The 22,890-nt window shown below is 52.4% G+C and overlaps 1 protein-coding gene across 1 annotated transcript in view; it reads right to left on the bottom strand.

Annotated features, from left to right (window-relative positions):
• Shank2 (SH3 and multiple ankyrin repeat domains 2) overlaps positions 1-16,926 on the bottom strand; it is a 523,081-nt gene extending 506,155 nt beyond the window's left edge. Inside the window, exon 1 of the mRNA XM_029557122.1 lies at positions 16,825-16,926. The gene's annotated coding sequence lies outside the window, so the exon portion shown is untranslated. The remainder of the gene's footprint in view (positions 1-16,824) is intronic.
• Between the last annotated feature and the right edge of the window lie 5,964 nt (positions 16,927-22,890).

Here is a 22,890-nt window from a genome sequence, read left to right on the forward strand (position 1 = left end):
TCAGGAAGCAGAGTCAAGTGGATCTCTGAGTTCAAGGCCAGCCTGGTCTATATAGCAAGTTCCAGGCCAGCTGGGGCTACAGGAAGATCGTGTCTCAAAAAGACCAGAGAGAGGGAGAGGGAGAGGGAGAGGGGAGGGAGGGAGGGAGGGAGGGGGAGGGAGGGACTGAGGGAGAGAGGGAGGGAGGGAGAGAGGGAGAGAGAGGGAGAGAGGGAAAGAAGGAGGGAGGGAGGGAGGGAGGGAAGGAGAACTGTCCCCAGGTAGATATGTGAACAAATGCATGTGTCTACCCAGCAGCATGCCAGCCAGCCTTTAAAAGTAAGGAGGTTGAGGGCTGGAGAGATGGCTCAGCGGTTAAGAGGACTGCTTCTTGCAGAAGATCCAGATTCCCTTCCCAGCACCCACATGGTAGCTAACAACCATCCATAACTCCAATTCCAGGGGATCTGATGTCCTCTTCTGACATCCGTGGGCATTGCACGACACAGGTGCACTGACATACATGCAGGCCAATACACTCATACACATAAAATAAAAATATAAAAAACTTTTTTTAAGGTAAGAAGGTTGACACACTATATTGCGAGCCTTGGGGCTGCTGCCAGGGGCAGTGAGCCAGTCAGGAAGGGCACACTGTATGGCTCTACCCACAAGAGGTCCCTGAGCCATCAGATCCACAGAGACAAAAAGTAGAAGAGAATGCCAGGGCATGGGGAGAAAGGGGGGCATCAGTGTTTATGGGGTACTGTGCTTTGGATGCGAAATGCCCCCACAGGCTCACGTGTTTGAACACTTGGTCCTTGGCAGGCAGAGCTGTATTGGGGAGGCTGTGGGATCTTTCAGAGGTGGAGTCTTGCTGAAGGAAGCAGCTGCTGGGGGAAGAGGAGGACCTGTGGGTTCCCGCTGGCACTGGTGTCCTCTGTTTCCAGCAGGATGTAACCAGCCCCCTCAGCCGCCACAGCCACGAGCCACTCCCAGCCCCACAAAAGACTGCACCTTCAAACAGTGAGTCCAAATCAGCCCTTCCTTAAACTACTTTGTAAGTGTTTCGTCCCAGTAACAAAGAAACTAACCGATGCACGTGACAGAGTTTCAGTCTGGGAAGCGGGGGGAGTACACGACACTAAGTGATGCCATGCTTGAGCTGGGCACCTAGCTACAGGTAGAACTGTGTCATGGGTATTTTATCACAATTTGAATTTTCTTCTGAAAGAGAGGGAAAAGGGGAAGAGGAAAAGAGAAGGGAAAGGGGAGGAAAGAGGAAGGAAAAGCAAGCAAGCGAGAGAGAGAGAGAGAGAGAGAGAGAGAGAGAGAGAGAGAAAGAAAGAGAAACAAAGAAGAGTGTCTCTCTCTCTCCCTGCCCCCCTCCCTCCCTCTTCCTGGGCATTGTGGCGTACCCTTTTAATCCTAGCACTCAGGAGGCAGAGGCAGGTAGATCTCTGTGAGATCAAGGCCAGCCTGGTCTACATGTCAGTTGCAGCCCAGCTGGGGCTACATGGACCCTGTCTCAAAAAATAGATAAATAAAACAAAAACAAACAAAAAACCCATCTCCTATCAACGTCCCCTAATTTTTCGGCTGTCCTTGGCTGCTTGCCTCGCTCCCCTGGGCCTCCACCCCAGGACTTCCTGGCTGAGGCTCTCCTCATCTATCGGGTCCAACCCTGGGATCTCCTTTCCCCACTCCAGCCTCCCCACAGCTGCCTCAACATCTCTCCCAATTACCATCTGCCTCCGCAGCCAGGCCAGGAAGTCAGCCCTGAGGGCAGATCTCCATCCTCCATGGGACACTGATGTCCACTCTAGCCCTGCAGGTGACAGCCGCACAGCCTCGGGTGCTGGCAGACTCCCCTGGCAGTGCTCAAAGCCAGGCCTGCAGCAGCCACCGTGAGCACAAGAGGCCTGAGGGCACTGGGTACTCTCCTGCCGTACGGGGTCACCAGAACCTGTGACAGATGATGTTGTACAACAGCACAGATTGAAGAACCGCACAGGGTCAGAACCAACCTGGACACACACCGACAGGAGGAAGACAGCTAGCTCATCAAAACATGTGGGATTCAGTTACAGCCGTGCCCAGAAGGAACCAGGGTCTGTGCCTGTCTACATTCACAAGAACAAATGGGCTGGAGTGCTGGCTCAGCGGCAGAGTGACTGCTGAGCAAGCACGAGGTCCCAGGTTCGATGCCCAACACCAAAAACAGCAGCACCATCTCAGAGCCGTAACACAACCTTCTGTCCAATGAAGGAGGAGAAGGAAAGCGACTGAGCCGGAGGAAGGCACCCACAATAAAGCACAGCGGGAGTCTCACATCTAGATTAGGAGAACAACAGAAAGAGCGGGAGAACAAGAAGAGATGAGTGAGCAGAGGTGGCTTCTAACGACCAAGAAGAAGAGGGGACGGTTAGCTTGTGGAACCAGGAAGGGTGGGGAGAGCCCTGAGCACCCACACAGCAGAGAGCCGTACACTCTGGATGCATTTCAGATGGGAGACAAAATCACAGCCTGATTGAAGAAGAAACCGACCGTCTGAACAGACCTCCAAGGAGCAGAAATTCAGTTGGTCATCTGCAAACTTCCAGAAAGCAAAGCCCCAGCCCTGCAGGCTTCACTGCTGATGCTAAACACTGAGGACCACCTCCAGCCAGTTCTCACAAACTCTACTCCCCAAACGGAGGCAAACCCAACAGGCCAGTGTTATCCTCACACCAAACCCAGATGTCACAAGAAAACCACAGGACCAAAGAGCTCACAAAGTTGTTCTAGAAGCTGAAGAAATCCCAGCAGGCTGATGAGGAGTCAGAAGGAGAACAGCAAATGGTGACCGAGTGGTCCATCCTGGGGGTGAACTGGAATGACGTCCAAAGTTTAGTCAGTGTCACGCTCCAAGCTAACCAAATAAAGGGTAAAGGGAAGCTCACGTCCCAACTGTGACAGAAAAAGCATTTGACAGAATCCAACACCCTTTGTGATAAAAGCACTCAGCACACAGGAGTGCGGTGAACGTCCTCAGTCTTGTAAAGGGCAGCTAATAAAACCCAACCCCCGGACTGAGAGCGGGACAGCTTGCCCCAGGACCAAGGGGAAATATCCACTCTTGCCCCTGCTGTCCAGCCCTGTCCTGGGGTCTGAGCAGGACAATGTGGCAAAGCGAGGGGATGAAATACTAGCAGGAGCTGTAAGAACTAATCATCACGGTCCATTTTCAGCATGAGGTACATTTAGAAAGTCACGGTCGAGCAGGAGGCTCTGGGCCCATCTCCCCCCACCACCCCACCCCCACCCCCAGCAGCTGGACCTGCTTGTCTGGATGATCTCAGTTCGCCCTAGGATTAAGAAATCACAGCAGTTTCTCTGTGCCTGAGCCCACGTGTGAGAAGAGGAAGGAAACCTGGGGCCCTGGGACACACGTTACATAAGGTTCTGCTGAGCCCATAAAACAGAGAATCTGGGGAGGGGCAGTACTAGACATCAGAAGATCAAGCCTCCCTGAAGAACTCAGCCAGTGAGGAATTCAGGGGTCAGGGAATGAGATCAGGAATGCAAGAACCACCGTTTTGACACAAATCAGCCCATCTTCGCAAGGCTATAAAATAAACTGTTTCACTTTTGCTGTTGAGTCTCCAGGACTCTTACTGTGAAGTGAAGATCTTCGCTTCGCAGGGGAGAGGGGCTTATAGACCCCTGATGCTGGCTGTTGAAGGTTGCTGAGGGAGGAGCCCACCATGCTCCAGTGGACAACTCCCCTCCCACATCCACACCAGCCGTCCTGGGTAAACTCAGTAGGTCACAAGACAAAAAGTGACATGATTGGGGTGGGAGCTTGTTGAGAGGAGGGGGAAGTACGGGAGTGGAAGGACATAAGAGGTGGGAGGGGGCGACTGGATGTATTATGTCCATGTATGAAATTGGCAAAGAGTAAATTTAATTATTTAAAAGAAGGCCCTATTTTCCTATGCCTACATGAATATAAACCTTCTAAGAGTAACAATGTTTGAAAAAGCATGGGGAAACCTACTGTTTTATAAGCTTCCAAATATGGTGGGGCATGTGTGTGTGTGTGTGTGTGTGAGTGCGTGGTCATGCGTGTGCATGTGTGTGTGCACATGTGTGTGTGCGCATGTGTATGTGTACATGTGTATGTATGTGTGTATGTGTATGTGTGTGCATATGTATATGTGTGTATGTGTGTGCGTGTGTGCATGTGGAGTTACCCTCTGCCCCTCCCAGATGCCATTTCTCTTGGCTGCCCATCAGAACTTGAGGGTAAGACCTTATCGTTGCACACACCAAACACTGGTCACAGGACATGGAGAAATCAAATCAGTTCTGACCCAGAAGTTCCCTCCCTGCTGGCTTTCAAGGTTCTGGAAGGTGCTGTGCAGGCTTCTGGGGTTGGGGGGAAGACATCAACAGTCTTACCCAGCTGTGAACATTGTGAGCTACAATAGCCACCAGCCTGATAAGATATGCCGTGGAGCTGGGTGTGGCGGCACACACCCTTGATTCCGGCTCAGGACAGAGGCAGGTGGATCGCTGAGATTGAGGCTAGCAAGTTTCAGGACAGCTGGGGCTACAGGCAGACCCTGTTTCAAAAAAGACAAAGAAAGGGCTGGAGAGATGGCTCAGTGGTTAAGAACACTGGTTGTTCTTGCAGAAGAACTGGGTTCGAATCCCAGCACAAGGCAGCTAACAACTGTCAGTAACTCCAGTTCCAGGGGATCCGAGAGCCTCTTCTGTCCCTGTGGTGGAGAGTTCATAGGCCTTAGAGGAGAATCGACTACCATTTTGCTAAATGCACAAAGTATCAAACTGCCCCATACTTACCTCTACGCATTTAGACTTAACCAGCTCTCAGTCCCCATCAGAGAAGTTTCTTTTTACAGAAACAAATGTCTGTGGCATGTTTCACACCCACCCCTACCCCCAAGACCCAGGAAACATCACTGAAGAGGGCCAGTAAGGCAGTAAGAGCCAGAGGTTGGGAAGGAGTGCCAAGAAAGCAGCTTTTGGACAAGACAGGCCTGTTGCACTCATGAACCCCCAGCAGCCATGGCTGCCTTCACAAGACCTGCCACCAGATCAAGCCAGTCAACATTCCAGAATGCCTGAGGGAGGGGCTAGGGGGCCCCCACTCACCCTGGCTGAGGAATTATTGACAGAAGAAGGCTTCTGAGGGAGGGAGAATCTGTTTTCTTCAGGGGTATGGCCCCACGCAGGTTGCCCATAGTCCAGTGGACAGCTTCACACCCATGCACGTTTGGGTAGTAATTTTGGACTTGGTGGGTTATATAAAAAATAAGAGGATGTGAATTGGAGGGGGGAGCATGGAGGATCTGGAAGGAGCCAGGGGGTGGATATGAACCAAATACATTGTATACATACATGAAGTTCTCAAAGAATAAATAAACGTTTCTGTTTTTTTATTTTAATTTTATGTGTACCAGGGTTTTGCTTGCATGTATGTAACTGCACCATGTGCATGCCTGGTGCCCATGGAGACTAGAAGAGGACATCAGATCTCCTAACACTGGAGTTACGGAAGGTTGTTAGCCACCATGTGGGTTTTGAGAACTGAACCCGGGTCCTCTGAAAGGCCAGACAGTGTCCTTAACTGAGTCATCTTCCCAGCCCCCAAATAAGCATTTAAAATAAAACTGCTTCTGTAGTAGATATTGGAGACAAAATAATACGTAAATAAATAAAATTATAAAGGAAGAAATAAAATTATCCAGGGCTGAGGATGGAGCTCAGGGGTAGTGAGAGCTTGCCTAGCTTACAGCCTAGAATTGGAAGGAGGAAAGAGGGGGCATGGGAAGAAAATAATCTTTAGCAAATTACATAATATTGGATATAGAAATCCTAAAGAATCCACCAAAACTATTTAAACCCATAAATAAGTTGGGCAGGCTCAAAGACACACTCAACATCCAAATATTAAGTATATCTGCAAGACAGTGAGGGGTAGAGTCCAGGGCCTAGTACCTGCCAGGCAAGCCCTCTATCACTGAGCCACACACCCAGCCCCTTAGTTCTTTTTAAAAAGACTTCATTTATATTTTATGTGTGTGTGCCTGTATGTGTGCATATAAACCAAGTGTGTGCAGTGTCCGTGGAGGCCAGAAAAGGGCATTGGATCCCCTGGAACTGGAGTTAGAGAAGTTATGAGTTGCCATGTGGGTGCTGGGAACCAAACCCAGGACCTCTACAAGAGCAGCCAGTGCTCTTAACCATGGACCCATCTCTTCAGCCCCCACCTCTTTAATTTTATCTTTATACAATTTGAAAGTAAAATTAAGCAAACAGCATCTAGACTCACATTTAAAAATTAAATTCCTGGGGATGATGGGGAAAAGTGCCCTGAGTCTCAGCCCTTCCACCCCCCCTCTTCACCCCTCCCCCACCATCCCCACCCATCTCATCCTAGGGCCACAGGTGAGAGGCCTCCTGGAGGGCTAAGGGGTGAAGCTTCAAGGGACCCCTTCTCCCAGGAAAAGCAGGCTGGGCAGGGCAGACCTTGCCCCCACTGGTACATTCAGATCACTGATACCCAACATGTTCACACAAGCCGGGCAATCTCTCCCACCCCTCCCCCAACCTCCACCTGACCCGGGTCTGGGGATAGATTAGGAGGTGCAGAAAAAGCCTGCTGTTGGGCGGAGCCCAGCTCTTCCCCACAGTTTGAGGTCTTTTCTGGATAGCAGCAGGTACCTGTCCTATTACTGAGCAGCAGCTCACCTGGAAAGGACGGAAGCCCAGAAGAGCCCAGCTGTCATGAAATATATTAATACTGATGCTGTTCTTTTATAATTTCCTTTTTTATTTTGCGTTTCTGTCAAGGCCCAGGATGGAACCCGGACCTTGCATAAGCTGGACCACTAAGCTGCATGCCCAACCCCACTTCTATTTTAAAAATTCTTATTCTTTCTTTTTTTATTAAATCTTTTGTGTATTTCATACAGAACATCTTAATTGATCTTAATCATCTTTATACCCCCTTCTCCACTGGCACCCTCCCATAGGCCCCCACACATACACTGGAATTCATACCTTCTGTCATTTGTGTTAAGGCCTATTGTGTCAAGTTAGTGTCCCGGCATCCCTCGGTGCAAGTTCATCCACTGGGGTCTTGGCAGCCTATCCTTCCCTTTAAGAAAACCAACCCCACTTCTTTTTACCCAGTGCTGGGAACTGAACTCAAGACCGCATCCATGCTGGGCAAGTGCTTTATCCCCAGGCTCTTCCCAGCTTTCCCTTTGCATGTCTACCAGGACCATCAGTGGATAGACAGGCTGAAACACATACTTTCTGGGTCCCTAAATCCTTTCCTAAGAGGTCAAAGTCCCTTCCCTCAGGACCTAAGTTTGAGAATCACTATACTTCCCTTAAAACAGAGAAACAAGCTAGTGTGTCACCAGCAGGAACCAGCATGTCACCAGGTGGTATCACTATGTCACCAGGAGGCCATCTGAGAGATGGCTCCTCAGAACAGAGTCCTGGGTGCCTGGCCCCAGTCCAGCCAGGGGACCTTCATCAAGTTCAGCGTCCTCTGCCACAGTCTCTTCCCCCAGGAGAGGGCGGGCATCATGAAGCCTGCACACAGCGGTCACCAAATACGGTCACTGCAAAGACCCACGAAGGAGAAACAAACGGAAATGACTTCATCCGAGCAGAGGTGGCCCTGCTGTGCTAACAAGCAGGAGAGGAAGAGTAGCACTCTGTGAGGCCAGGCTTGTGATGGTTAATGTCAACTTGACAGGACCTACAATCAGCTACTCTGTCTGGAAGGGAGTTTCTAGATTAGGGTAACTGAGGTGGGAAAAGACCCTCCCTGAATGTGGGGGGCACCATCCCACGAACTGGGGTCCCTGACTGAATAAAGAGGAGGTGAGCTGAGTACCAGCACGCATCTCTGCTTCTTGACCGTTTATGTACCGTGACCAGCCGCCTCACGCTCCTGCTGCCATGCCTTCCCACCATGATGGACTGTGTCCTCAGTCTGTGAGCCAGACAAACCCTCCTCCTTCAAGTGCTTCTCATCAGGTGTCTTGTCACAGCAACGAGAGCAGTAATATAGGGTCCCAGCTGCCTCTGACAGGCCACTACACACACCCAAGCCAGGCTGAGCGTGAGGCTGTGTCTGCAGGACACTGCTGCCAGGCCGGGGGCCTCAGGCCCCAAATCACTAAATATGTTACAGTTTCAGGGCTGAGCTGCCTGGTATCTTGAAATGCATTATCTCCATCCCTTCGCCTCAAATGAGCACCTGTCTCCCGCAACCCCAAAACCTTGTCGAAGCTAGGTCAAAGACCAGGCATGGTGGCACATATTTTTAATCCCAGAACTCAAAGACTGAGGCAGGTAGATCTCTGTGAGTTCCAGGCCAGCCTGGTCTGCATAACGGGTTCTAGGCCAGGAGACATGACAGAGTGAGATCTTGTATAATATTTAAAAAAGAAAATAGCAATCAACTCAGAAGGGACATAACTGTCCTCTGGAGGGTCCTTCCCAGGCCAGACAGAAGACCGATAGCAACCAGCACAAGCTACTTAAAGCCAGTAGGCTGAGACATGCCCCACAGGGACCCACAAAGACTCAAACAAAAGGCAGGTGTCTCAGTTGCTTTGGCAACAGGTGGTCTCAAATTCCAGCCATTGCTGGGGTCTCCTTCTCACCCACCAAGGAGCTCCAGAAGCCTGGAGCAGGGCATTTCTGTGTCCTTGTGTGTAGAGAATTATTAACAGCAGAGCCAGGCCTGGCTGGGACTGCAGGAACGTTCCTCTCTGCTGCATGTGGACTCTATCTTTCATAGAAAATTCACTGTTTACCCACGGCCATTCACCCCCATGCCCTCTTGCACCCAGCTTCAGTAAACATCCCCGGAATGTCAACCTGCCTGGGCACAAGATCTATGCCTCCTGCCAGGTACCTGTCACCTTCAGGCCCAGGGCATTCAGCGGCTGGGCCAAATGCAGCCACAGCCGGTCCTGAAGGCCTTCTGAGGGAAGCAGGTGTGGCTGAAATTCCTTCTCTGGGGGATGTGTGACTACCCCTCCCACCAAGGTCTTGACAAAAGACAATTCCACCACAGTTCCCCCTGGGGAACCAGTGAGTTTATTGGGCTTACTCACAGAGCATGGTGAGGGGTAGACAGGAGCATGGGTGACCCCAAGGCTGCCACATTGGAAAGTGTTCACCCTGCATGGATGATGGCTCCCCCATAGCCGGGTAGATGGAGCCCCCCTCTGTTAATCCTCCCCAGTCTATACATTAGTTCCTCCCTGAATCCGAGAGCCAAGCTGTAGAGGGCGGGGAGGAGCAGACAAGACTCAAGTGAGGGTCCAGTGACCCTCCCCACTCCCTTCTAGGAGAGCCAGTTTAATAGTCCACAAGCCGTACCGATCTCATGAAGATGCTGACAGTTTGGTTCAAAGGATAGTATCTTACACCAGGAAGGACAGTGACTGGAAGGGTTTGGTGACCTTTTATTGCCGAGTGACATTCGCGAGAGATGAAGGTGTAGAACCAGGTGACATCAGGACACTCCATCCCCTGGGACCCGACACCGGGTGCAGCAGAAACGGGGCAGATCTTTAAAGCTTTCCGGGCCCACTATGAGAATTCAGGGAAGCAGAAGGGAGAGGGTAAGGGTTGTCGGGGGACAAAAATGACACACAGAGTGACCACAGACTGTCAGGGAATCCTCCGATGAGACGGCCTGGGTGCTGCATGCTCTGGGGCACCACCTAGACAGAAGCCTCCTGTGCTCTCCACTAAACATCCCTCTCTCTCTACAGAAGTGACCCTGGGCCAGGCTCACATCCTACCTCTCAGGTCCTCCAGGAACTCTGGGCACTCTCAGTTGTGGGCGCCTGGTCTGAGTTCTGCTAAGGTTTTCGGGAAATAACTACAAAGAATTCAAATCTTTTCTATCCAAAGAATGATCTCAAGACTGTAACCTTTTAAATGCTATTTTGCAATCCCTCACACATGCTGTAAAACTTCTGTTTATGACAAGGAATTCAAGTCTTTTAACCTCCCCCGTCTTGTAAAGATTTTATTTATAATAAAGAAATAAAATCTTTTAATACCTCCTCTGATAAAAACTTGTTTGCACAAAGGCCCTGCTGCATCCTGGGAACCGGAACCTGCCGGCTCAGAGCTATCCGCCCTCTGCCCCTTTTCCTCATTTCCTTCACTTGGATCCCTTTAAAACCAGCCACCTGCACCTGTGAAAGGCTGTGAGGCCCACAGCCGATGGGAAAGGACACAACACTCTTGCATTAGGATAAAAACCCAAGGAACTTCCAACTGGGAAGTGATCTGATGGACACAACACCTTTTGCAAGAGTAAATCTGAGTTACATATGATTTGTCCGTGATCTTTTTGCAGTATTGGTGGGGCCTTTAGACCTCAGAGTTTATGTCTAACAGGATGTATTAGCTACGGCTCTGGTGCTGTGATAAAACACCATGACCCAGGGAAGATACAGAAGGAACGGTTAGTTAGCAGGCTTATGGTTCCAGTGGACAAGAGTTCATCACAGAGCGGAGGCCTGGCAGGAGGCAGCCGGACCAGAGAGCCGAGAGCTCAAATTTTCAAGCACGCACAGGAAGCAGAGAAAGAAAAGTTGGAAGTGGGGCCAGGCTATGCACTCTCAAAGCACACGCCCAGTGATGTGTTTCCTCCCGCACCGCACCGCCACACCTCCCAGGGATTCCAAGACCCTCCTCAAACAGCGCCACCAACTGGGGCCAAGTGTTCGAATACTTGGAGCCTGTGGGGGAACATTCTTATTCAAACCACCAAACCAGGGTGGCATGGCCACAGTCCCCACTCGGCCTCGGGTTCCAGCATCACTCGGGCAGGCCAGGCCGCAGTCTTCTGGCAATTCATTACTCCTGCAAGGCTGGGGGCAGAGCACCCTCACATCCACAAAGCCATAATGAGGCTCAGGCAGAGAGACCCAGACAACTTGGAGGCCACGAGTGACATCTGTCACCACCTTGACCTGGGTGTCACCTTCCCCAGGTGGACCTTGGACGTAGGCAAAATCTTGCAAACCTAGGGGCTAGGAAACAGCTCGGTCCGTAAAGCATAGGCCTCAAAAGCGTGGGAACCTAAATTCAATCCCCAGAACTCACATAAAAGTGTCAGGCAGGGTGGCACATTCTTGTAATCCAAGCACAGGGGAGGGAGAGACATGGTGCTCCCTGGGGCTCACTGGCCAGTCAGTCTAGTATGATTAGTGAACTTCAGGTTAATAAGCAACCCAATCTCAAAAGAGGTGGACAGGGCTGGAAAGACAGACCAGCAATTAAGAGCACAGCTGCTTTTGCACTGGGTTCTATTCTCAGCACCCACATGGTGGCTAACAACCATCTGTAACTCCAGCTCCAAGGGATCCAACGCCCTCTTCTGACCTCTGCAGTCATTGCATGACACAGATGCACTTACATATGCAGGATATGTGAGTAATACAATCATACACAAAAGATAAAAGTAATAAAATATATTTTTTAAAAAGAGGTGGTATTCCTGAGGGTGACAGCTGAGGTTGTCCTCTGGCCTCTACACACACACACACACACACACACACACACACACACACATGCACTGACACATATGAATGCACAAACACACGTATACGACACATATATTTTAAAAATCTAGAAACTTAGCTCATCTTCGTCGCTGGTGGCCTGGGACCCTAGGCATAGTCTATGGTGACGAAGTCCTTCTAGAAATGGCTCACAAAGAGAGGTATTCCTATCCCCTGGGGAGGGGTCATACCGAGGTGATGGGGCTTCTGAATACCAAAGATGTGGCCTCAGTGATGACTCTCACCAAAACACCAAATTGCCTCTCAGAACAATGTGTCCACTCACCTTCTCCTGCCCTGTCTGAACATTCATGTCTTTATATGGCACCTGGTCATCACCTCCCACTGTCTCAATCCACAAGTGACTTAGGTCACAGGGAAGCTTTCAAAAGCCAATTTATATACTTCTTCTTGCTGAGGATTATGCTAACTTAATTAATAAAAGACCCAGGAGCATAAAAAATGTATTAAACTAGAAAATTCGTTGGAGGAAATAACCACATTAAAAATAAAGAGAACAGGGCTGAGGGCATGGTTCAACAGGAGAGCACCAGCCTAGAATCCCCCAGGAGGGGCTGGAGGGTAACTCAGTGCTACAGCACCTGCCTAGACTCCCCCAGTGAGGGGATGGGAGTGCGGCTCAGTGAAACATTTGCCTAGCAACAAGGGCCTGGTACAATTTGGAGCACCCAAAAAACATTTTTTAAAAGAACACCAATAAGTCCTTAAAGCTAGTTTGTTTATCTAAGAAAGGTGGGGATGGAGGTGGTCTATAGTGGTTTGCACTGCTGTGGGCAGTCAAAGACTTAGACAACAGTCATTTCCAACTATCAAGACTATAAAACAGAAAGCGCCCTGTATCCGCTGCAAATATTGAAACAGGTAAAGAACATCCTAGATGCTGACTCAGGAATAATTGAGCCGTCTGACCAAGGGTTAACTGCACAATTTGAACAAGGATGAATGGCTTAGTACATAAGTCCCTCCGGCTTCACTGGATGTGAATGTTTCAAAAGAAGATGTTCCAAGAACTGCGGGAGACAGACAATACCTAGTTTTAAAAGTAACGTTTTTAGAGAGAAAGAGGAAGAAAGAAACTTTTTTAAGAGATATGACCCCAGAGCAGCAGTGCGCTAAGATTCATATACCTAATGGATGCGTCCTGGTGGGGAGGGGTTGTCTCTCTGGTACAGACTTTCTAAGCTAAGTAACTCAGAAACAGCATTAACTATCTTTCCTATTGAAGTTTCTCAAAGTGGGTTTTTCCAGAACTCCTGCAGGCAGAATACTGTAGTGAGCAGCAGCACCCTCCTGCATCCTGGCAGCCCGTCCTGCGGAATCTACAGCCCAGGCTCAGCGTCTGTGACTTGTCAATTCTGAGACCCCAGACAGTTTTCAGACACCATTCCCATCCTCCTTGACTGGCCCTCACCTTGGTTGGCAGCCACATCTGGCAGCCAATCAGAGGGCTCCCTGCTTATTGCTGTGGCCCATAGACCCCACCACCCCAAAGGCTTTTAAAAGCTTCCGTCCCAGAAGTACTATGTACAGTTGGCCCGTTGCCAGAACCAGGCATCAGACTGACTCCGGTTGTCGGCCTTGTGCAGGCTCCGGGTACTGGGCTGGACATGTCTTTCCCCTTCCTGATTAGGCCTAGGATGCTACCTTGAATGGAAGGAAGAAGTCCCCTGTCAGAGGTGTCCTGTTACCCAGACAACCTGTGTGTTCCCACCAGAGCCAACCAAACCAATCCCATGAGCCGTGTCCAACAGCTCTGTGAATCTGTTTCCAACAATAATAAAAATGTGCATCCCATCAAGTGGTCTGCTCAGAAGCTTCGTTTTTTTACTGGTAACTCAATTTCACACCACAGGAACAAGACAACCAATTTTCTGTCACATTCTGGTGGTATATCCCGCTGGGTGATGCCTGTTTAGCTCTGGTGGGGTGTGGTGAAGTGGGCTGGGATCCCCAGGTTTTCGGGGGCTTCTCCTTACAGGTTCGGGGGCCCACAGCAAGGGCAAGTGGCTCTACTCCAGAATCTCAGGCTGCTGGACTGGAAAACGGAATAGATATCGGCTCTCTCTCTCTCTCTCTCTCTCTCTCTCTCTCTCTCTCTCTCTCTCTCTCTTTTTCTCTACCCCCCCTTCTATTTTTCCCTTTTTCTCTAGGGGCTCTGAGACCTAAGACAGCAAGATCAAAATGAAGATGCCCACAGAGGGCAGTGTGCAGCGTATCTGGCTCTGTCTACTTGGGAGCTGCTGGGTGGCACCTTTCCACCCAAGGCTCAGGACATCAGCTGTGCAAAGGCCCTGCTCAATCCTGGGAGTGCAGTCAGCCCACCCAGATCTCTACCAGGTGGTTAGTATGGTTCCCTTCACTGACACACAGAGAACTTCTCTGTGCCCTACAATACCCAGTGGCCACTACACTCATCAGCTCTTACATCACATGCACTAACAGGTCCTAACCCCTCTGCCCTCCACCCACCTGGAAGCACCAGGGAGCAGCAACCAACATCTAGCTCCAGGCCTGACAGATCAGCAGACCCCTGGATAAGCTGCCGAGTTTAACACAAGACAGAGAAAATGCCCAGCTCACCTCTGCCTAGCAGAGGATGGTAGGCCTCTCCTTGGGGTGAGTGGTTAGCTGGTGTGTCAGGACACAAATGCCACGGGGGTTTGGAGAGGGAGAGAATGCCAGGTTTTCAGCCCATCAGTGGGTTCACGCTCATCCAATATCCACACACCAGTGCCCAAGTGAAGAGATTAGTTATTCCAAAGAGGACAAAGACCTGTGCGTGCACCCCCATTTCCATTCTGAGAATTAGCAAGAGGTTCTGGGTCTCCTGGATGAGCCTCCTCAATGTTACCTCCCATGGGGGTCACAGCCACAGGACAGCAGGGCTTCTGAAGAGACCATAATGCCAGCTCAGACAGGCCATTCCAGCTGGGGAGCCACTGGGGCTGCAGGTCCCGCAGGTCCAGGAAGAGATTCAGTCACAGAGGCCAGTGCTAGGATTCTGAGAGCCCATTTTGGTCCAGCCCATAGAGACTATAGAGACCCCAGAACTCTGCCATCCAGTATCTAAACAAACGTGCTCTAGAACAAACCCTCTCTCTCTCTCTCTCTCTCTCTCTCTCTCTCTCTCTCTCTCATCCTTTTGAGACAGGGTCTCCCTGTAGACCCAACTGACCTGGCACTTGCTATGTAGACCAGGCTGGCCTCAATCTCACAGAAATCTGCCTGCCTCTGCCTTCCGAGTGCTGAGACTAAAGGTGTGCACCATCACCCCCAGCACTGTAAGGTTCTTGGGGTGGGGGCAGTTCTGAAGATTGAATGATTCCCAGCATGCCCTACTGCTCATTCTCTTCCTCACGATGGGATATAAAACTACACCCTATGCCCAAAGCCTTTGCCCTGTACAGTGGGCACTCCATCTCAGCCCCCTAGTGATCCAGTGTCCTAGAAAGCACCACAACCCCAAGGCCTGGACCAAGCAACCTGCCCGTGATCACAGCTGCCCTAAGATGCCAGTAGGGGACTGTGCACACACCCTCCACAGAATAAATGAATGGGTGACCTTACTACAAACATGGCTTTCTAAAAAAGTACCTTAGACACTAGGAAGAGACGCTGCCTTCCGGACCACAATTCCTCAAAACACAACCTGTTACAAGTAGCCAAGGCTGTGGACAGAACCCCTGAGAACCATCTTTACCTGCATTCCAGCCTCTCCAAAGAAGTGTTCAGCTAGCCCAGCTAGCCGCTGGCTCCTCCTTCTTGGAAGAATTCCTAGTACAAACAATGGGATCTGTTTCCTTGAGAACATTGCTCCCCAGGGAGTTTTAACATCCAGCCACCAGGAAGACAGCCTTATTCCACACGGAGTTCCAGCCTCCCTCATGCTGGCTTTATGATAGGTGACTTCCCGGGTAAAAACCCACAGCTACCACCTGTCACCCTGCTTTGTTGGTGGGGGGGCACACCTGTACTCCCTCCATTCACCAGAGGGACACAGCTGCCTCAGGTCATTTCAACCACAGCAATAGAGGGTTCCAGTCTCCATCAGACTCAGTCTGGGGCCACCTGCAAGTGGTTGGAAAGCTCCAGACCCCCAATGCACCTGCAGGTGGATGCACCATACTCTCCAGTCCACAGGGTGCCAGCTCAGCAGTGGGTCACTATTATCAAAGGCCACCAGCAGGGGACCTGGGTCCAGGCTGAGCCTGCCTGTCCGGAATTCCACCTGCACAGCCTCCTCGAGCCAGTTCGGTGAGGCTGCGGGTTCAGTCCCTTAGAGCTTCATCCTCCAACTAGGACTTCCAAAATTACCTCTCTGCGTCCTGCCGCTCAACTTAATTAGCTGGATGACCTCATTAACGTTCGAACTTGGGTTTCGGAAGAAAAAGAGGTCACACATCTATCCAATTGACTACCTAGAATTTCCACTCCGAAACCACTATTTTGGGATGTCCTCTGAAGGCTCCCAGGAACATGCCACTGGGAAGGCTCCTGGGGCCCACGTTTTCTTTTTGACCTGACCCGGCACCCATCGGTCCAAAGTGCCTTCTCTGGTCCGGCGGCCTATGCTCCCTTTAAAAGCTAAGCAGTAGGGCTGGGCGTGGTGGCACACGCCTTTAATCCCAGCACTCCGGAGGCAGAGACAAGCGGATCTGAGTTCCAGGGCATCTGAGGCTACAGGGAGACCCTGTCACAAAAAGACACACACACACACACACACACACACACACACACACACACACCAATAACTAAAAAGCTCAGCAGTCAAAAAATCGCGTTCATTAGAAACAGCCTCTACCCCACTGGGCGTGCCTAGCCCCACAGAAATGCGCCACTCATCTGCGCACCAGAGTTGACCAGTGGAAGGAGGCAGTGCGGGGCACCTCCTGGAGCCCTCTGAATTTGGGTGGCAAGGTGCACGGGAACCCACAACCTTTGCCCTGGAGCTGCAAGGTGCTCCACAATCCCAACACTCCTGGCCCAAGAAACCAGATCCACTGAGTACCCCAGACCTCTGCGCCAGTGCGGCGAGCTTAACAGCGACGCACTCTTCCCTGCTGCGGCGAGGTCCACCGGGTGCCCAGCACCCTATGAACCCAGCAGGCCAGGCCCAGCAGCTTCAGTGCCCCGGCAATTAAGTCCACCAAGGTTCCCGCACCCTCTGCACCCCCGAAGCGAAGTCGGAGGGGGGTCGCACCTGCTGGTTCCCTCGGTGACCCCAGCGTAGTGGTCCGCGCGTGGGTCTTCTGGAGCTTTGCAGGTGCCCGGGGCCCAATGCCCGGGCCACCCCGAGAAGGCGCCTGGGGCGCGGGAGCGCGGGCGGAGCTGCCCACTGCGAGGGAGGAGGGATGCCCGGGCGAAAGTTGCCAGGGAAACTTGAGCAACTCGAGCGCGCTGGTGCCAGCCTCCTGCATAATTTACCAGTAGCGGGCGGACGCGGGGGGCCGTTCCCCTGCGCCCACCGGGTCCCCCACACTCCGGCTGGGGAGAGTGGCGGGCAGGGCTCGGGCACCGAGGGGAGCTCTGTGCGACCCCCGAGACCCAAGCACCAGACCCGCCACCCTCGGGCCTGCACCGGGCGCGCCGGCCCGGACCTCGCCAGCCGGCTCTGCCGCAGTGGTACTCCAGGCTCCGGGCGCAGAATGAGTGCAGCTGGGGGGTCTCGGGGGACCCTGGGATCCGGCTACGGGTCCCCGCCCCCAGCGCGCCCCCTGGCGGCCCTGTGAAAGCTTCTCCGCCTGGCTTTGCTGGCCTGGGTCCCCCCGGGACGACCTTCAGAACGTGAGACCTGGACGTGGACCTGAGGTTGGTCCGGCTGCCCTGTCCCGGGGGAGAGCAAGAAGTGCTAGACTAGGTGGAGGTCCGTGCGTGCTGGGGACAGAGTGCTGCGCTCTGCACCCAAGCCGCTGCCCAGGAGGGGACGTGGGGGAAGGGGTGTCCCTGGAGAGACGCGCGCCAGACTGGAAGCGCATGGATCCCTCTCCTCTAACCCCTATCCTCAGCTTCTGTGGGGCCGGGACCCCGCTGATCCCGCAGTGATTGCTTCTGGAACACAGATGCACCCACATGTTCCAGGGAATCGGGGCTAGGTGCCCAGAGGCCACCTAGCGTCCTTCCCGGCGCAGCAGCGTCCCCGCCCCCCCGCCCCCGCCTCACCTGGCTCTGGCTCCTTGGGCTGGCCCGGAGCCCCGGGGGAGGACAGGTGATCGCGGGCACCTGCTGGGCCACGGGGACCTAGAGACGCCGCACCAGGGAACCGCGGCTGCTCAGGTGTTGGGGTGCGCGGCTCCCAGCCCCGCCCAGCCCGGCGCGCGCAGCCTGCGACCTGGGGGCTCCCAGGCGCACTGCAACCGCGGGCACCGGCGGCGTGGGGGAGGGGGCCTCTGCGGGCGGAAGGACAGGTGGCCCGGGACCTCAGGGGCCCCGCTATACCTGCGCGGGTCTCTCCCGTCCTTCGTGGCCGTGGGGCGGTGAGCGGGGTCTGTCGTAGCAACCCGGGGAGAGCCGGTGCCCTGAGCCGCTCCCGCCCCGCCCCGGGCTGCGTGGCTTGCGCGCCACCACCCTCCCCCCTCCCGGACCACAAAGTCCTCCGGGAGGTAGAGCCCGGCCCCATTCCGCAAGATTATCCCGAGGGCAGCCCGCTCCACCCCGGAGTACGTTAACAGGATTCCGGAAAGTGCGGCCCCCTTGGCCCAGGAATGTTGGCAGCCTGAAAACTTTGTACCTGGGCAGCACGCTGAGGTTTGTCCGCCTCCCAGGCCGCCTCAGCAGGGGCACCTTCCGCCCAAGGGAAGGAAAACGCTTTCCAGTCACTGTCCTGGGAGTGGAGAGAGGGATGGGGTGGCTTGAGGCTGAACAGTCAGGAGAATGCGACAGGTGAAAGGCCCCCTCCAGAGACGCCCATGGTTTGCCTAAACCGAGGGGGAGGTGCCAGGAGCCCCTGGCCCCCAGTTTCGGTGCCATGGCAACGTGCTTAATCTGCTGGATGGACCATGGCTAATCATTTCCCAAGACCTTAAAAAATCTCGACAACCCCACCCTATAGAAGAGGTGTGTCTGTGGGCCAGCTTTTAAGGTACGTTTCCCTATTGGAAAGACAGCTTACAAACCTCAAATCTACAGTCCAAAGGAACTGGGGTGCACACACAGGTCCAGTCTCTGGGTCCCAGCTGTGATTGAACACCCTGAGGTTAGACAGGCTCCAGTCTGCACCCTCCTCAGGAAAAATGAATGTATATGTACAAAGTCTTATAGGATATGCTTGAGAGACTCCCGTGGACAGCTGAGCTCAACACACCAAAAGCAAAGTTAAACATTTGCTCTAGATAGTTCTTTTTTTTTTTCCTTGCATAATTGGCCCACATTTCAAAGACATCTTTAAGCACTTGGGTTTTTTAAAAGTTGTGTGTGGGGCCTGTTTCAGGACACACATGAAGTAAGTTATACCTTTACCTTTCTGAGGGCTGTGGCTGCAAACTTCCGTCCCTCCTCTGCTCCCTTAAGCATGAGACTTGATAAAATATTTGCCGAATGAACAAGGGGGGCAATTACATCAAATAATAACGCCTCAGTTAGAAAGAAGGTAAGCATTAGCCACATCCAGCAAGCTGATTTATTTGACATGAACTGGGGGTGGTCCTGGGAGTGGTTCTTAGAACATTCTGATGTTCTTGGATTTCCTGCAGAGCAATAGACCCTGACCCCACTTCCCCCATCAGTCCCGACTTCCAAGAGGGCATGTCACATAAATGAAATGTTGCTCAAAGATACATGGTGGAACACTACCCTGCTCCCGCCAGACTCCCACCCCAAGTCCCTGTCCCCACACCACACTTCACTTGCAGAGCCAGGGCTGCAGACACCACGGCAGGCTGGGCAGAAGTCAGCCATGAAAACTTCTGTCCCCATGGAAGGCTCAAGTGCCAACACTGTTTTTATCTTCAAGAAAGGCTTCCCTGGGGACCCCGACTTCTGCCAGTCTGTCACCCCAGTGTGCTCCCGGTCCTTTGCTCTATTTGCTGCCCAGGAGCCTGCGGTTTGGCATTTTAAGGACAGGTTCCTGCCTGTGCCCCAGTTTCTTTGTGTCCCCAAATCCAGTGCAGCTTTGTCCTCCGCTCAAGCCACATCCTTCGAGTCTAAATTCCTCTTATGAAAACATCCAGGATAAGAAATGCCAACAAGGGCCTGAGCTCACACCTTAGGCTCCGAGGTTGCATCTCACCCCTGAGCTCACACCTCAGGCCCTGAGGTTTCATCTCACCCCTACCCCCAGTCTAACCCTACCCTGTCTGTCCCCAAGCCCAGTGTCAGTATTCACAGGTCCCTAAGCCACTGCTCATCTGAGGCAGCTCTCCAGCAGGCGGCAGGCCTTCTCATTTCTGATGGGCCCACAGCTGCACACAAGACCTACAGCCTTGTCTCCGTTTCAGATCAGGAAAGGGGAAAATCACTCTCTGTACTGCTCAGTTTCCGAAGCCCCTGGTTTGGTGCTGCGTGCTGACTGCGTGTGTAACGGTGTGGAAGGAGGGCTGAGATGAGCTGGCAGAAAGAGGCCCTGCCTCCCTTCCGAGAGCTGATCCTTTTTTCTTGCAAACCCTGGAACAGCCGTCCCTCAAAGCGTGCTTGGCCTGCACAGTAGGACCCCTCAGAAACTGAGAAGGATGACACAGAGAACTGGAAACCAGGACATCATGCTGTGGAGATTCCAAACAACAGCCTTTTCTACCCTGGGAAATAACATTACCGATATGTTGTGCTCAGCAGCAACACCTGAAAAGCCCTGGGCTGCTGGGGGCTCAGGCCCTGCAGGATGGACTTTCTAGGGCTGCCAGAGTAGGAATGACCTGACCGGGGCCCTTGAGTCACAGGGGAGAGAGAGACTGATGGAGGGTGGGGGGACTTATCCAAAGATATGGAGAATAGGTCAGGTATATACAGGTAAGGCAGGTGCCCAGGTAAAAGGTGTGCACAGGTATACCCAGGTAAAGGCAATGCACAAAAGTGTGCCTGGGGAGATATGCACAGGTGCTGTGCCCAGGTGTGCACAGGTGAAGACGATATGCATAGGTGTTCAGGTAAAAGCAGGTGTTCCCAGGTGAAGACAGACATGCCCAGGTAAAAGCAGCTGCTGTAACCAGCAACTCTGTCCAGAAGTCAGACAAGCCTGGTCCAAGCCTCCTCCTGGAGGAATGTGGAGCAGCAGAAGCCACTGGACAGAGGGGCCACAGCCTCTTCTCTCTACCTCCACACACTCATGGCCCTGCCTTCCCGCCAAGATCCTCCCCAGCCTTGAGAATGGAGGAGTCAGCCAGAAAGGCTGGTGCAGCTCAGTCCTTGAGAAGCAGGAGGATCTCAAGTTCAAGTTCAACAAGGGCTGTGTAGCAAGTTCAAGGCCAGCCTGAGCTCGTGGCGAAACCCTACCTTAAGCAAACAAACAGAAAGTGGATGCCCCAGCTCTAGTCAGTGTGAAGGCAGAGCTCACAGGTGGGTGGAGGTGCCCAGCCTCTACCAGCCTCTGGTAGAGTGGCCTGCATAGGGGCAGCCTGTGGCTTCTCAGAAGTGTCTTTGGCGTTTTCCTGGTTGATAGCAGAGATCCCAGCAAGACACCTTTACTGGGGACCTGCTCCTCGGTGCTCCCTGCTCCCTCATTCCTCATTCTTGGGGTCACTCTCAAATATCGCAGCCTGCACCCACATCCTGGCTTCTGGCAAGGCTTTGGGAAGGAACCTGAAATAAAATCTAAAATGGTCTTAGGTTTCTGTGCAAGCCATGAATCCAGACACCCCAAATCAGCCTGTAGGGGATGTGACCCAACAGCGAAGGAGCCTCAAGATGGGGGGTTAGTGTTAACACCACCTAGCAATTTGGTGCTCTTATGGACAGTGCTCTTATTCAGTGCTCTTATGGACAGTAACAGATACTAGACAATTTCCTAGCAAGCAAATAAAAAAGCCAAACCTTTACATAAATGATCAACAGAGTGAATACGCAAGGCTTTACAGATGAAAACCACCTGCTGGGATGTGGGTCTACTCCAGTAAGGCTAAAGGGGTTCAGTATTAGCAACAAGTAAGAACTAGGTCTGCTCAAGCAAACATTTTTATTAAAAGATAAAATCATTTAGCCAGGCCTGATGGCTCATGCTTTTAATCCTAGCGCTACACTCAGGAGGCAGAGGCAGGCAGATCCCTGAGATGGAGGCCAGCCTGGTATACTACATAATGAGTTCCAGGCCACCAGCTGGGACTACAGGAAGACCTACTCCCAAAAAACAAACAAACAAACAAAAAAAGCATAAATTTGAGGATATTTTAGTATTATTCGGTTTTCCGCAGCACTGAAACACACCGTATGTTTATATATGAAAATTGATATCACAGTTATTCAGTAACGCAAACTACAAAGGTTCAACAAGATGGCTCAGTAGGTAAAGGTGCTTGCCACCAAGCATGAAGACCTGCGTTCTAATCCCCAGAGCCCACATAGTTCCTTCAGGTTGTCCTCTGACTTCCACAAGCATAATCACACACGCACACACACACACATACACACACATACACACACACACACACGCACGCACAGGCATTGCAGGCACACTGAGTAAATTAATGTACAATACCAGGCAATGCACTCAAACAAGAAAAATTAAGAAACATAAAACCAGAAATAGAGTCTGGCTTACCACTGCTGGCATCGCAATCTGCAGTCTAAGGATATATCCAGAGCTGCAGTGGTGCTCAGGAAGAGCAAGGACAGAGCAGCAGCCATGGTCTTGTCCACTCATGAACCGTCATGATCTGCAAAAATCAAAGAAACGTTCCTGAGATCAACAGGACAAAGGGGACGGCCAAGGCCTGTGTGATGAGGGCCCCTCCCCCACTTGGCGTGCATGATGAGGGCCCCTCCCCCCACTTGGGGTGTGTGATGAGGGCCCCTCCCCCACTTGGCGTGTGTGAGATGAGGGACCCTCTCCCACTTGGGGTGTGTGATGAGGGCCCCTCCCCCACTTGGCGTGTGTGAGATGAGGGACCCTCTCCCACTTGGGGTGTGTGATGAGGGCCCCTCCCCCACTTGGCGTGTGTGAGATGAGGGACCCTCTCCCACTTGGGGTGTGTGATGAGGGCCCCTCCCCCACTTGGCGTGTGTGAGATGAGGGACCCTCTCCCACTTGGGGTGTGTGATGAGGGCCCCTCCCCCCACTTGGCGTGTGTGTGTGTGTGTGTGTGTGTGTGTGTGTGTGTGTGTGAGATGAGGGCCCCCCCCC

Source organism: Nannospalax galili, unplaced genomic scaffold, assembly GCF_000622305.1.
Source record: "Nannospalax galili isolate Female #2095 unplaced genomic scaffold, S.galili_v1.0 scaffold1307, whole genome shotgun sequence".
In the NCBI taxonomy this organism is placed as follows: Eukaryota; Metazoa; Chordata; class Mammalia; order Rodentia; family Spalacidae; genus Nannospalax; species Nannospalax galili.